Source organism: Saccopteryx bilineata, chromosome 1 (genome assembly GCF_036850765.1).
Source record: "Saccopteryx bilineata isolate mSacBil1 chromosome 1, mSacBil1_pri_phased_curated, whole genome shotgun sequence".
Taxonomy (NCBI): domain Eukaryota; kingdom Metazoa; phylum Chordata; class Mammalia; order Chiroptera; family Emballonuridae; genus Saccopteryx; species Saccopteryx bilineata.
In genome coordinates, this window is record NC_089490.1 from 95,114,163 (window position 1) to 95,129,857 (window position 15,695).

Here is a 15,695-nt window from a genome sequence, read left to right on the forward strand (position 1 = left end):
AGGGAAGAGAGACAGAGAGAAAGAAGAGGGGGAAAGGTAGAGAAGCGGATGGGTGCTTCTCCTGTGTGCCCTGGCCAGGAATCAAACCCAGGACTTCCACACACTGGGCTGATGATGCTCTACAGCTGAGCCAACTGGCCAGAGCCTCTATGCATTTTGTAGGCTCTCAATACATTTAAAATTTTCTCAATATTGCCTTTTTAAAAACTCATTAAAATGTTTCTGCATTTAAAAAGCTGTGGTTTCTTATCGCTTTTATTAGATGTTATCCAAAGATTGAGAGATTTAAGTAAGAGTGCAGCTAATGGGCAAAAACAGAATTGTAAGAAACAAAGTTTCTGGCTAGGATGTGAGGACAAGTAGAACTTTCGGTAAAGGCAGATATTGGAACAGAGAATGGAGTAGACGGAAGGAGATATTAAGATGGTGATTTATAACCTGAGGGAAATGGAAAGAAAAGAAAAGCCTGACCTGTGGTGGCACAGTGGATAAAATATCAACTTGGAATGCTGAAGTTGCTGGTTTGAAACCCCAGGCTTGCCTGGTCAAGGCACATATGGGAAGTTGATGCTTTCTGTTCCCCCGCTTCTTTTTCTTTCTCTCCCCTCTCTAAAATAAATAAATAAAATATTTTTTTAAAATAAAGAAAAGAATAAAGAACAAAAAAGAGAAGGGATTGTAGAAATTTTGAGGTACAAGTATTGAAGACTTGGAAGGAGAAATAGTCAAGAGATTAAAAGGTTTGTGTCTAAGGAAGCTTCCTTTGGTTTTCTTTGGAAGGTTCCTTTCCTTGCACTTCAGAAGACCACAGGCAAGCAAGGTAGTGGAAAGCAATACAGAAGTATTGCTCTTTAAAACCTTCCATTGGTCCCTTCCTTGGAAAGAGGAATGACTCAGGGAAGCATTTGAGGATAAATAAACATTTCCTTCAAACTGTTTTTAGCAAGATTCTGCCTGCAAGAGCATTTTGAAAGCCTGATCCCTGGCATATGTCTTAAGTTTGGCTTAAACAAACTCTTGTAAAAATTCAAAAGGTAAAAAATATTGCCCTGGTCAGATAGCTTGGTTGGTTGGAGCATCCTCCTGAAGCGCAGAGATTCAGTCTGAATCTGCTTTCTCCAGAATCCTGTATGATCCAGTTCAACACCTGACTGTACCTCTTCCAGTGTCTCTCTATATATTTCAAGTCCCTGGGTTTCTCTCTGTCTGCTGCTTTCATACCTCTTCTACTCTGTTCCCCTAACTGTGGGCAATGTGTCTACATCTATTTCTCTAAGGTGTTTATAGCATTTTATCACTTAAGCAGTTCTTTTGACCGTGTCAAGTCTCATCTATGTCTGTGCCTTTTCCAAGCTTTAGTCTTTGATTTTTATCTCTGCATTTTCTTCCATTCTGCTTCTGTCACTGTTTTTCTTTACCAGCTGGTTAATATGATTTCATTCCCTTGGCAACCACTCTCTGGGGAAGAATGAAGGGAAGTAGAAGGATGAGAGAGCCTAGAATAGATGGACAATGAGACACTGGATTAGAGTTGGAGAGTGACCTTTGGGATTGAGTCCTAAAACAGAGTACAGACAAACTATGTAGATGGATGCCAGCCAAGTCACACAAAACCCTAAGGGAACCCAAATCGGGAGCCCAAATCCAGTCCCTGCTAGCAAAACTTACTCAGCAAATCCCTTCTGTTTTATATCAATCTGTCGTCTGTTTTTCTCTCTGGGATCCAGATTAACTATTTTTTCTTCTGTTTCTAGACTTCATGATTCTTATATATTTATGGTTTCTGATGTACTTTGGAAAGTGATTTCTTAAAGATTCATGAATAGTCACATTGGGACCACAAGATCTGTCTTTCACTGTATTGTAGTATTCACTAGGATTTGTTCTAGACACCATAATTTAAGTGATAATAAAGAACACTTTGAATGGTTGTAGAAAAGGACAAAAAAATCAACTATGAAAGGATATTGTGCACTCTTTTAGGACCAGAATGCTAGATAAGAGAGTCAATAAGTGAGAAAGAAGGTGTTTACCAACAATGGAATTTGTTTTACCTAGGGAAAGTTTACTGAGTGAGGTAATGGGATCACTCTGCCCCAGGGTCTTTAAAACCAGCAGGTAACCATGTATCAGTAAAGGAATTTGGCTTTAAAGATCCGTGCTTCTTAAACTTTGGCTCTCTTTTCACACTTCAACCTGGAGAGCTTTCAGAGCTTCTGATTCTTTAGGTCTGGGGTTGGGGGAATGGATGCTGGTGGAGGCAATATAAATTTGCACCCTTGGGCTTCTGATGTAAATTCCTAGAGTTCTGTCCTTTGAAACCAATTTAATAAGCCCTTTACTGAGGAAGTCCTGAAAGACTGCCCTGGCCAGGAATCCAGGGATCTTCAGTCTCTCAAAGACAACAGCTATGGCTATAAACTTATAGTTGGGAACTTCCTTTTAGAGTTTGTCCATATTGCTTTGTCAGACAAGACTAGGTTATTGAGCTTGTCCCCAACTTTGCCTTTGGGCCACTTCCTTTTGGCCTTGCCCCCAGATTTGTTACTGGATCTTTGTCTTTCTTGGCTGACTTTTCAGCATCTTTTTTCTGTTGTTTTTGGTGACATAGTAAAGTTTAGAAAGCAGCTGCTACCACTGCACCCTCTCTAAAATGTCGGACAAAAAGTGAATTTGCATTCCTAACAGGCTCCCTGGAGATGCTCTGCTGCTGGTTCACAGACCACAATTTGAGTAGACTAGTCTAGAAAATTTGCGAAGTCAGGAATACAGTTTACATATATAGGACATAAATATTTGGCTATTCCTTTGTTCTTTGATTAAAAATATCTTTTTCTTTGGGAATGGAAGAGCATGAATGAGCTAAATCAGAAAGGTTTTGTCATTCTCAAGCCATGATATCCACTGACTCTTCTTTGTTCTGTAGAGTGAACAACCATTCCAGTTTGCCTAGGGCCTTTTAGTGCTAAAACAGGGACAGTCCAGGGCAAACTGGACAGTAGGGTAACCTCTCTATTTTCATGAGGCCAGTGAACTAAGAGAAATGTAAAAGAAAAAATGAACTTGACTAGGAATCAGAAAATGTGGTTTCTAGTTCTAAGTCACAACTTACTAAGTTATGACTTTAACTTGGGCATTAAATCCTCTTACAAGTTTCAGTTTCTATACTTGTAAGATGGAGATCGTATTATCTACTCTACTTACATCACAACAAATGTTTGAGGATAAACTGAAACAATGATATAAAATATTTTTATTAAAACACCATACATATATTAAGACAAAGACATTTGTTTTTATTTATAATTTATTATAGATTGCCAAAAAATAGCAACCTAGCAACCTTATTCCTAAGTATACACCCAAGAGAAAAGAATTCACACACATGGCAAATGACAAGAATGTTTATAATAGCTCAGAATTGAAAACAATAATGTGTGTATCAGCAGGACAATGCGTAAACAAATTTTGGCATATCCATAAGTGGAATGCTACTCAGCGATAACAAAGAATGAACCACTGATACACGTATGTAACATTAATACTTATACACACTATGTTGAGTAAAAAAAAAAAATCCTAGTACAAGAATACATACTATAATTGGTGGTGATAGAAGTCAATATAGTGGTTCCTTCTGGGGAGAGGGGCCATAACTAGAATAGACATAATGAAATCTTCTGGTGAGCTAGAAGTATTCTGGACTCTAGATCTCTATCTGGTTAATCTTTATACAGGTGAATACAGATGTTAATATTCATCCAGCTACCCACTTAACATTAGTGCATTTTCATTTGCTTTACTGTATATATACTTCAGTAAAAAAGAGAAAAGAAAGAAAAACACAAAAAGAATATAGAACTCACCCTCAGTTCTAACACCACTAAAAGACAAATTCTGTTTCTTGAAATGTTTCCATTCTAAAAGCCCCAGCACTATTAAGAGACTCCATTTGGTAATGTGAGCATCTGATATGTGGCTCTTGAGGTTCTCCGCTCATTCAGAGTTGGTACTCAGATATCTGGTTTTCTAAACTTGAGCAATGTATGACTGTAAGGGGAAATGGAAACCCTGTGTCACTGGTTCAGGAAGAGGCGCAGGTTTACATCAACATTGCAACAAATCTTTTTTCTTTCTTCCTTTTCTTATTTTTCATCGTTGTGCCCTTTTGCCTCTCTTCCTCTTCAATTGATTTCTTACCCTCCCCTTGCACGGCATACCTTTTAGGGAGGGGAGCCTTCAAATTTTCTTCATCTCTCCTCAGCAGCCTACTTTCCCTTCTTTTCTAATGTGACACTTTTCCTCATGAGTCTTTTTCCAGGGTCTCACATCCTGTCCCCTGCCTGAGGAGCCTTCCAGTAGCTTTTACAGCTGCATTATCAGACTTCTATGGACCTCTTTCTGAAACAGTGCCTGTGACATTCCCACACTTGCTAGAGCATGCCCCTTCCCAGGCCTCCAGGAAATCCCTGTTTCAGTCATTTCCCACCAAGAGTTCTCCTCAGTGGCTACTCAGGGTCTACTGTGTGTTAATCACCCTTGACCTTCCTTAGGAAAACAAAACCAAACATTTATTTTTCAAGAAGGATTAGCCACATGACCAAGTAGTCTGAGGGAATTATCAGAAATAAGTGTAAGGAGAACAGAAAGCATGAGTTGTATTATATACACTTTTACTTTAAACTGAGAGGCTCTGGTTCCTTATTTGTGTAAAGACATCACTGTTTGTTTCACAAAGGGCACTTAGTAAATAGCTGCCAATATATAAAAAGAATGACTTCATGAGAACAAAATTATGAGGTGTTATGGAAAAATGACGGTAACATCAGCAAGGATCAGGGTGCTGAGGGAACTTTTTGAAAAGGAGCGAATCTATGGGGCGGTGGTTGCACGGGTGTGTGTATCTAGTTGTCACCTGTACACCTAAAATGCTCAAATAAATTTTATTGTATATATTTTATTTAACAAAATAAATTAACTTTAAAAAACAGAATCGGGGTGCTGCAGGTGCATATGAAGGGGAAGATTTCATCAAGATCGGAGGCCGTGTGGAAGGGTGAAATGTGGAATGAAATGTGGAAAAGAGAAGAGGGGAGAAAAAAGAGAAAAGGCAAAATCTGTGGCTAACCACACATGGCTGTCCCGGCAGTAAGGTGGGTGCTGGCTGACACTGCCGAGTGGTGCTTTTAGTGGGGATGTTTGAGGATTACTTGCTTAGAACAAAGATCTGCCCTTAAGGCAACCCTTGTTTAACCTTTCGCATCTCCGCAGAGATGCCTCGGATTCCAGGAAATTGCGACTTTCCCCGTCCAATTAGACGAGCGCTCTAGCTGGCTCTTCTCAGCATCTGGCCCCAGCGGAGGCGAGGGGGCGGCGGGGCGGATGACAGGCTAGTCTAGCAGCATGAGCAATGCCTTTCCGTCCCTTTCGGAGACGTGCAGAGTGACACGGCCCGCGACAAGCTCGCATCCTGTCCCCGCCCTAACCTAGGGATCCCCCGCCCAGGCTCTGAGCCTGCGGGCTGCATACTCTCAGCTCAGTCCAGACCCTGCATTCTCACGTGCACACTGTTTTTTCTTTCCTATGGGCTCTCGGTCTCTACCTTGGGCCAGTTTTAGCTGAGGAAGGAGAGATGCAAAAGAAAAGAATGAAAGTGAAAAGGAATAGAGGGATTATCATAAAAAGACTGAAAAAGACTGAGTGGAGTACGAGGGAGGAGAACGAGACGACTTGGAAACTGGATAGAGGGATGGATGTGCGCTAAAAGAAGAGGGAGGAAGTTCAGTTAGTGAGCAGGGCTGGTGAGGAGAAAAGCGATTATTTTGAACCAATGAGGAGGCCGATAAAAACCCAGCTTGACCGTGAGTGGAGGGGCGGTAAGAATTAATGGAGGCCTTCGAAAAGAGAATAAACTTGTATAGGGAAATGGAGGAAAAGCCAGTTGCTGGCAAATAGGGAGCTGTCTTGCGTGTTGCTTGCCGTGACAGAAGAGGTGTCTGACACGAGAAACCGGTGGAAACCAGGAAGCGGGGGATGTAAACCAAGCACTCTCCCTGCCTCATTTTCCTTACTGTTGAATGTGAATGAAATTCTCTGTGGAGTTTATCTTTCTTTCCTGTTTTGCACTAGGGAGAAAAACAAGAGCCACATTTTTAAAACAAGGTGATTTATGTATCATGGCATTCTATTTGTGTGTTGTGTTTTTATTATGCACGTGGTAGTGCCCCTTCCTGCCACTTAGTATAAGCTTTTGAAGACTTTGAGTTGACACAGTCAGCGTATATGTCTTTAAAGCAGCATCTGACATATTGTAGAAAGTTAGTCATTAGAAAATTCAAGCCCGACCTGTGGTAGTGGTGCAGTGGATAAAGCGTCCACCTGAAACGCTGAGATCCTACATTCGAAACTCTGGGCTTGCCTGGTCAAGGCACATATGGGAGTTGATGCTTTCTGCTCCTTCCCCTTCTCTCTCTCTCTTTGTCTCCCCCTCTTTCTGTCGAGCTCTCTCCCCTCACTAAAATGAATAAATTTAAAAATATTTAAAGAAAATTCAAGCATGCTCTACTTTACACACACTGACTGTGCCACATTAAAACCTGAATTTTTCAAGAAATGAATTAATACAATCATTTTTATTATGAAATTATGCAGGGCTTTAAAATTATGTAGAGTTTCACCTTATTTTTTTACAAATCTCTCATAGTATATTAAAAAATATGACAGCATCTAGCAGTGATAGAAATCAGTAAATGTAGCCCTCGCCAGATAGCTCCGCATGGTCCGGAAGCCAGTTCCGTCCTGGGTCAGGGCACATACAAGAACAGATCAATGTTCCTCTCTCTCTCTCCCTCCCTCCCTCCCTCCCTCTCCCTCCCTCCCTCCTTCTCCCTCCCTCCCTCCCTCTCTTTCCTTTCTCCTTTTCTCTCTCTCTAAAATCAATAAAAATTTAAAAAATCAGTAAGTGTAGAATAAACAAATTAATTATCTATGGCTTAATGTATTTTGTTTATAATGACTTATTCAGGGATCTAATTTTACTGAGATTCTTATTCCTCTGCTATTATTCTCTACATCCATCACTTCATTATATAGATGGGGGATGGTGGGGGTAACCTGGCTCCAGTTTCCATTCCTAACTTTTGAGACTTCCATTCTTCAATCGTTAAAAGGAATATTAGAAGGTAAGGAAATCCCTGGCAAAGTCTAGCTATCAGTGATACTGTATACTTCAACCATCCTTACAGCCCTCTTATGTCATCTTGCTGGTTATATAAAATGCAATGTGTCTGCCACCTTTGGGGGGGGGGTAACAGAAAATGACCATGGAACTAAGGAAGACTGGATTTGAAAATTAGCCATCAACCCGTCTTTCACTAGCTACTTCTCTAATCTAGTTCTGAGATTTCCTCTCCCTAATAATTTAGAGAGCAGCACTATGGTCAAGGTGGCCGCTAGGGATTAAGGTGTTACAATAATCTATGCTATGTTTCTAGATAAGTAAAATTAACTAAGTGAACCTATCTGCCCTCTGTGAACCTAGGGAATCAGTTTGAGAGGGCAGTGGTAAGTTTTTCTACACTGGTAAGTTTTTCTCCCATTCCCTATTACATGGAGTGAGAGAAATTCCTATTTTCCAGTCTCTGCCTTTTTGCATTTCCATCTTGGGAGACCCACATTTTTGCATTTGCTAACAAGAAATGCTCAGAGATTTTTTACTTCTCAAGATGTCTGCATCCCACCCAAATGGTTTCCATGCCTTCTCTCTTTACTGTCTGCTCCTGCTACACCACCCCCTTCCATCCCTTCCCCTGCCTTGTGCCTAAAATCATCCGCTGTCTAACTCAGGAGTTGGCAAAATTTAAAGGGTCAAAGACTAAATATGTTAGGCTTTGCAGGCCATATAGTCTCAGTCATAACTCTTCAGCTCTGCCATTGTAATGCAAAAGCAGCCATGGACAGCATGTAAATGAGTGAGCATGGCTTTGTGCCAATAAAACTTTACTTATGGTCTCTGAAATTTGAATTTCTTGTAATCTTTACGAGTAACAAAATATTTTTTTCCCAACCAATTAAAAATTTAAAAAACGATTTGTAGTTTATGAGTGCTATAAAATCAAATGTTGAGAGAAAAAAAGTGTTAGGCTACCTAAATCTATTATTCCTAAAGGAGACTGCTTCTTTTCATATTTGGATATGAAATTTGGATGGTAATGATGGCTGATAGGGAAAAAAATGACTCATTTGAAATATGGTGTCAGAGGAAAGCTTTACAAATACCCTGGACTGCCAGAAAAACAAACAAATTAAGCCTGGGTCCTAGAGCAAATTAAGCCTGAAACATCTCTGGAGGCAAAAATGACAAAACTGAGGTTGTCCTACTTCAGGCACATTATGAGAAGGCAGGGTTCTTTGGAGAAGATGATAATGCTGGGAAAAATAAAAGGCAGCAGGAAAAGAGACCAAATATGAGACGGATTGACTCCGTAAAAGAAGCCACAGGCATGCGTCTCCAAGAGCTGAGAGGCTGTTGAAGACAGGACATTCCTCACAGAGTTGTCAGGAGTCAGAGCCAACTCAACAACTTTTATTGATTTTATTTATTTATTTATTTATTTATTTATTTATTTATTTATTTATTTTTAGAGAGAGAGGAAGAAAAGGAGAGAGGGAGAGAAACATCAATTTGTTGTTCCACTCATTTATGCATTCATTGGTTGATTCTTTGTGTCCTGACCGGGGATCTGACCCGCAACCTTGGCATATGGGGATGACGCTCTAGCCAACTGAGCTGCCTGGCCAGGGCAACGCACACATTTCTTGCTTACAGTTTAGCACTGGTAAATAGCTTTTCTTCTCTCATGAAGCCTCTTTTCCCTACCATCCTCATCTCCCCTCCACCTGGGATGGTCTTCTTTCTATATAGCCTGAGAATAAGAATCTTTACTGAACAAGTGGGATGACTTTTTTCTACAACTCTTGAATAGCATTTTATCATCTGCCTCTACATTTATTGCATGCCAATATCCTGTTTATGACCACTTGCTTTAAAAGGAAGAGAAAGAAAAGGCTCCATCTCTAGGAAGAAAAGCATACGGGGTGGGGATAGGGAAACACTGGCTATCTCAGATAACTTGTTTTTAACCTACTTTGACTCTATCTTTCTCTTAATCTACAGCACTATAGTGTAATACAGTCAGATAACTAGTTCTACCCCAAACCATGGGTCCTTGAGCAATCTACTTATAGATTTCTCATGGTTACTTAGGATAAAAATACTAAATTTAAACTGTTAAGTGTAAATAAGATAACATGATAAGAACCTGGCATTTAATTAAAACAGTTTCAATTTATTAAGAACCTATTATTACTGCTACTACAGAGAAGAATATTTCTGTGATGATTTGTTTGAAAACTTCACAGGTAATTGAAGACTTTTTGAAAAGTTTTAAGGGTCTTAAAAAGAATGGGCGAGCTATACTTTAATATAGTAACTTCTTTATCTCTGAGCATATATAGTCAAATATAAAGTTAAATAGGTGAGTTTGCTGCTTTCTTTTTTTTAAAAATTTGACAAATACTTGTATGACATGATATATACTAACATTATTTTAAGTATTATGCACATAATGACTGGTTTAGTTTAATCATCATAACTTTTATGAAGAAGATAGACTCTATCTTTACCTTTGTTTTACAGATGAGGAAATGGTAGCACGGTGAGGCTAAAGGACTTTTCAGGATCACACGTAAGTGGTAAAGCTAAGATTCAAACCCAGATGTCTGGCTCCAGAATATGTGCTTTTAGTTACACTTGCTTAAAATATTTTAAAAATAGAAATAAAAAGTAAAATGTATGTGTAAGTAACCCCAACCCGTTTGATAGGTCTTACGCAAGCAGGGAATAGATTTCTCCTACCACCTTTCCCACAGTCTCCTCAGTATCTAAAACTGGGCCTAGCGACATAGTAGACCTATGTGAATGTAAGAATGAATTAACCCAGACCTATCGCCCATCGTGCATTTTTCAGGCTCTCTGTCTTTCTCCTTCACTGCTGCTGTCAGTGTGTTGATCTGTTGATGCCTTTTCACAGCATTAAGAAGGAGAGGGAGCAGGCCAAAGACTATCAAGTTGGAGGGGAGGAAAAATAATTTCCTTTCTATTTTTCTAAATTCTTCCAGCTGGTCTAATAATCCTATAACTGTTTAGTGTTCAAATGTTTGGAGGTTGCACACATGAAACAGAGTAACAGAGAAAATAACCAACCTTATTACATGCATGTGAGAGTCCTATAAGAATATAGGGCCCATTAGGGAGGATAAGTGATGATGGAGGGAGACTTGACTTGGGGTAGTGAACACACAATACGATATACAGATGATGTGTTGTGGAATTGTGCACCTGAAACTTGTATAATTTTGTTAACCGGTGTCAGTCCAATAAATTCAATAAAAAATAAATAAATAAATAAAAACTGAACAGACCCTCAAATAAAAAAAAAGAATGATTAGTCAAATTGGAGAATGTTCAGATTATAGTATTATAAAAACAGATCTTAAGCTGTCATAAAAAAAACCCATCTTTTTAATAAACCCATGTGTATGGGTTTATAATATATATACATATATCCTGCTACTAACACTAAATAAAGCAAAGTGTAAATATGGCAAAAAATAAAAAATAAAATAAATAAAAAAAAGAATATGGGCTCCGGCCCAGGACAGATAAAGCAGTTAAGGTTTCTATACCTTTTTGAGCTAAGGAGAAGGGGGACAGTTATGGTTTAGGACTTCAAAGTTGGGGGAGGAAGGCAATTCACATGGATAGAAAAGCAAATGTTTGTAGGTAAATGTTTGCTGGGCCATCTTTAACAATGGAACACAGAGAGGACTTTGGTCAAACAGGCCTTGCGAGCTTTCTCCCTATCTCCCACACACTAGTTTATATTGAACTATAGTTATCTGTGATGATAGCTCCCTTCCTGATAGGGGGTGCAGGAATCTATCTAAAATTTTTTTAGGCAGTAAGGGGGGAGGTGAAAGGTTTTTCTTGAGTCTTTCCAAATCACCAGCTTAAAATAATATCCCAAAGGGCATATTTTGGGGTAGCAAATATGCCCTCTGCTTCTCTTTAAAGCTAAGGCCCCAAACCGTTTCTGTCATTTGTCAAGATTTTAATGGATTATCTTTTTCCTCTTAATTTTGTAAGAACATGTATAAACTTGTTTATTTCTAATTAGCTTAAAACAGCTGTTTACAAAAAATAAAAGATAAAACAGCTATTTACATGTAATTGAAATTAAATTGGATTAATAAATCCAGCTGGAACCTACAATTTAAAGAATTTAGATTGTGATTGTAATCATGTAATTTCCCAACATTGGAACACTAATCAGTTAGAGGATTAGAGGGTCAGGCCATCAAAGTCAACACTTGTTGCACACATTTTTGAAATAGGTATGTAGGCATTCAATAAGTTTGCATACAGCCATGCAAGAAGCACTCAGGATTTTACACACCCATGAGACTGAAGTCAAATAAGGACCTAGAACCAAGGAGCAGGAAAAAAAACAAAACAAAAACACAAGAGAATAAGGAAGACAAAGACATTGCTTGCATCCCTAGGTAGCAGTATAATTAAAACACATTCCGTGGGTGGGGAGGAGGAGGGAATAGCAGAAGAATGAAGGGACCAGAGTCTTTGAGTCAGCTCTGAGTGATGGAACTGGTCGCTTTGGAGATTTGGCTGACGCTCTACAAAGCACGTCTGCACTTGCCTACGCAGCCCCTTAACAGGCGGGGCTACCCTACGGTCGACAAAAACCAGAAGAGATTCTTTGGTTTCTGGGCCCGCCTCATCCAAATATTTCTGTGACTGCCCCATTTTGAGACTGAAAACGAGAAAGCCAAAGGTCTGGGTTATTTGTGAGAAAGATGCATAAATTAGGAAAGCTGCCTTTTTTTCTTTCTTTTTTTTTTTTTTTTACTACAGAGAAAGATGACATGGCACTTAGATGTGAAGCACAAATAGAAAACAGAATTATTACAAGTACAGTGGCAGGAACACTGAGTGGCACGTGGTGGGCATTCCATAAAATGTGTTGAATGCATGTAGCTGGACAGTTTTGAAAAGAACACATGATTCTTCATTTAGCTTGAGAGAGCTGAGCCCCACTGCTTAACATTTCTTCCTCTTCAAGTTACTACAAGCAAATGCTAAAATATTACAGTGACCACTTGAATGAGTAAGTGTGAAATATTTTAAGGCTTTCTTAGCTATGCCCAGTTCTGAGGGTGTGTTGTACTTCTTTCTAAAGCACCCTAATAATAAGTAGCTCTATTCCTGCACTTTGAAAGAACTGCTTTCTCTTATCCTCCTCCCTGCTAGAAAGAAATTAGAGCCCCTGGCTTGAAAAAAAAAAACTTGTTCTTTGTGATTCTACTTGTAGCGCCATCTCTAAGAGTGGGCAGAGAAGCAATGTGAAAGCAGACAATGCTTGTAGTTTTCACATTACAGGTCCTCTGTTGATGACCCAGGAGCTGTCAGAGTCTTCGCCTCTTCCAGCACCCCCATGGTTTGGTGGCTCCTTTGGCTGTTTTCTGGGTGCTGTACTCACTCTTTTTTTTTTTTTTTTTTAAGGAAATTTTATTTTATTTTATTTATTTATTTTTTATTTTTATTTTATTTATTCATTTGAGAAGGAGAGAGAGAGAGGGAGAGAGAGAGAAGAGAGAGACAAGGGGGAGGAGCTGGAAGCATCAACTCCCATATGTGCCTTGACCAGGCAAGCCCAGGGTTTCGAACCAGCGACCTCAGCATTTCCAGGTCGACGCTTTATCCACTGCGCCACCACAGGTCAGGCCACTGTACTCACTCTTGAGACTGTGGTAAGAGCTTATGGTTCTCCTCCTGGTAGGAAAAGTACACTGAAATACAACATTTACATCACTTTCAGTGGGTTGTGTATCTGTTAGTCAATCTTAGAACCCTGTGTTAGTAAACACCACCCTAGAGCTCAATAGCCTCCCCCCCCCCCCAGAGAACTTGATGGATTTTTTCCCCCTGAGTTGGCTTTGCTGGTTTGGAGGGTCACCAAAGTTAGAGATGAGTCCTACTAAAAGGATATAGATCTTTAATGTGAAACACTGACCTCAGTCCAGAGATTGACAGTTGCTTATGGTTTTTGGAAAGGCTGTATGTGAGTCAGTGCGAACACTTCAGTTATCAGTATTCCACAGCTATCTTCCTGGAAATGAGCCAGGAGTGGGTATCCTGGTGATAAAGTCCCATTAATAGCTACACAGAAAAGGAAGGACATTACAGTTTTACAGCATTGTTAGACTAAACTTAAGGAACTGAAAGGAAGCTCTTTGCTTCCTGAAAGCAATAATCTGTGTTCCCTATTGGCACTTGTATAGAAGTTGCCATTTAAAATACTTGTTTGTGTTTTGGCTGGATAGCTTGGTTGGTTGGAACATTGGCCCAGAGTGCAGAGGTTGCCAGTTCGATCCCTGGTCAGGGCACATACAGGAACAGACTGATGTTTCCATCTCTCTCTTCTTCCCTTCCTTTCTCACTAAAATCAATAAATAAAAATTAAAAATAAATAAATAAATAAAATACTTGTTTGTGATCTAGCAATCACACTCCTTGGCACCTACCCAAACGAGATGAAAACCTATGTCTGCATAAAACCCGAGCACAAATGTTTACAGCAGCTTTATTCATAATTGCCAAAACTTAGAAGCAACCAAGATGTCCTTCAAAGGTGAATAATAAACTCTGGTACATTCAGATAGTGGAAAATTATTCAGTTCTAAAAATACATGAGCTATAAAGCCATGAAAAGACTAGAGGACCCTTAAATGCAGTTACTAAGTGAAAGAAGCCAATTTGATAAGGATACATACTATATGATTCCAAATATAGGACATACTGTAAAAGACAAAACTAAACAAACTAAAAAACTATGCAAACAACAAAAAACACTGGTTGCGAAGGAATGGAGGTTGGGTGTGACATGAGGAGGAGAGAAGAATGAGTAGAGCACAGAGGGTTTGTAGGACAATGGAACCATTCTATGAGATACAATAATGATGGATACATTCATTATACATTTGTCCTATAAAATATACAAGACCAAGAGTGAACCCTAATGTAAACTATGGAGTTTGGGTAACTATGATGTGTCAATGTAGGTTCATCAGTTGTCACAAATGTACTACATTAATACAAGATGTTAATATACTATTAGGGCAGTTGAGGGGATTTATGAGAACTGTATGTGCTTTCTGTTTATTTTTTCAGCAAACTTAGAACTGCTCCCCCCAAATAAAATCTGTTTGTTTTTTTAAATGAGAGGAAGGGAGACAGACAGACTCCCACATGCACTGGGACTGGGGTCTACCCGGCAAGCCTCCTACTGGCAATGCTCTGCCCGTCTAAGGCCATTGCTCAGCAACCAAACAATTTTTAGCACCTGAGGTGGAAGCGCCACAGCCATCCTCAGTGCTGGGGACCAACTTGCTGGAACTAACCAGCCATGGCTGCAGGAAGGAAAGAGAGAGAAGGGGGAGGGGCAGGGGTGGAGACACAGATGGTCACTTCTGTGTGCTCTGATTAGGAATTGAATCCAGGACAACCATATTCTGGGCTAATGCTCTACCACTGAACCAACCAAACAGTGCCAAAATAGAGTATTTTTTTAATTGTTTTTTTTTCCTTTTTGTGTTTTTCTGAAGCTGGAAACGGGGAGGCAGTCAGACAGACTCCCGCATGCGCCTGACCGGAACCCACCTGGCATGCCCACCAGTGGGCGATGCTCCACCCATCTGGGGCGTCGCTCTGCCACAACCAGAGCCATTCTAGTGCCTGAGGCAGAGGCCACAGAGCCATCCTCAACGCCCGGGCCAACCTTGCTCCAATGGAGCCTTGGCTGTGGGAGGGGAAGAGAGAGACAGAGAGGAAGGAGAGGGGGAGGGGTGGAGAAGCAGATGGGCGCCTCTCCTGTGTGCCCTGGCCGGGAATCGAACCTGGGACTACCGCACGCCAGACCTACGCTCTACCACTGAGCCAACAGGCCAGGGCAAAAATAGAGTATTTTAATTAATAAAACTGGTTTATATGTCTCTCTCCATCCCCTTCCATAAGACCTTAAAGGCAAGAACCATATCTTTTGTATTTTTTGATTCCCAGACTCTAGGGCTGAAATAGAAGTCATGTTCTCTGTGCCTAGTTTAACATTATCTCAGACTTAACATGTCTAAAACAAAACTTTTGATCTGAGGACAGAGAGAGAGAGCGTCGGACTGGGATGCGGAAGACCCAGGTTCAAGACCCCGAGGTCACCAGCTTGAGCGCGGGCTCATCTGGCTTGAGCAAAGAGCTCACCAGCTTGGATCCAAGGTTGCTGGCTCCAGCAGGGGGTTACTCGGTCTACTGAAGGCCCACGGTCAAGGCACATATGAGAAAGCAATCAATGAACAACTAAGAAGTCGCAACGTGCAACGAGAAACTGATGATTGATGCTTCTCATCTCTCTCTGTTCCTGTCTGTCTGTCCCTGTCTATCTCTGCCTCTGTAAAAAAAAAAAAAAAAAAAAAAAAAAAAAAAAGAAAGAGGGACAGATAGGGACAGACAGACAAGAAGGGAGAGAGATGAGAAGCATCAGTTCTTAATTGCAGCACCTCAGTTGTTC

General features: G+C 40.2%; 1 pseudogene; it reads right to left on the reverse strand.

Annotated features, from left to right (window-relative positions):
• LOC136319264 (large ribosomal subunit protein uL23-like) overlaps positions 1-12,571 on the reverse strand; it is a 51,314-nt pseudogene extending 38,743 nt beyond the window's left edge.
• Positions 12,572-15,695: the final 3,124 nt, after the last annotated feature.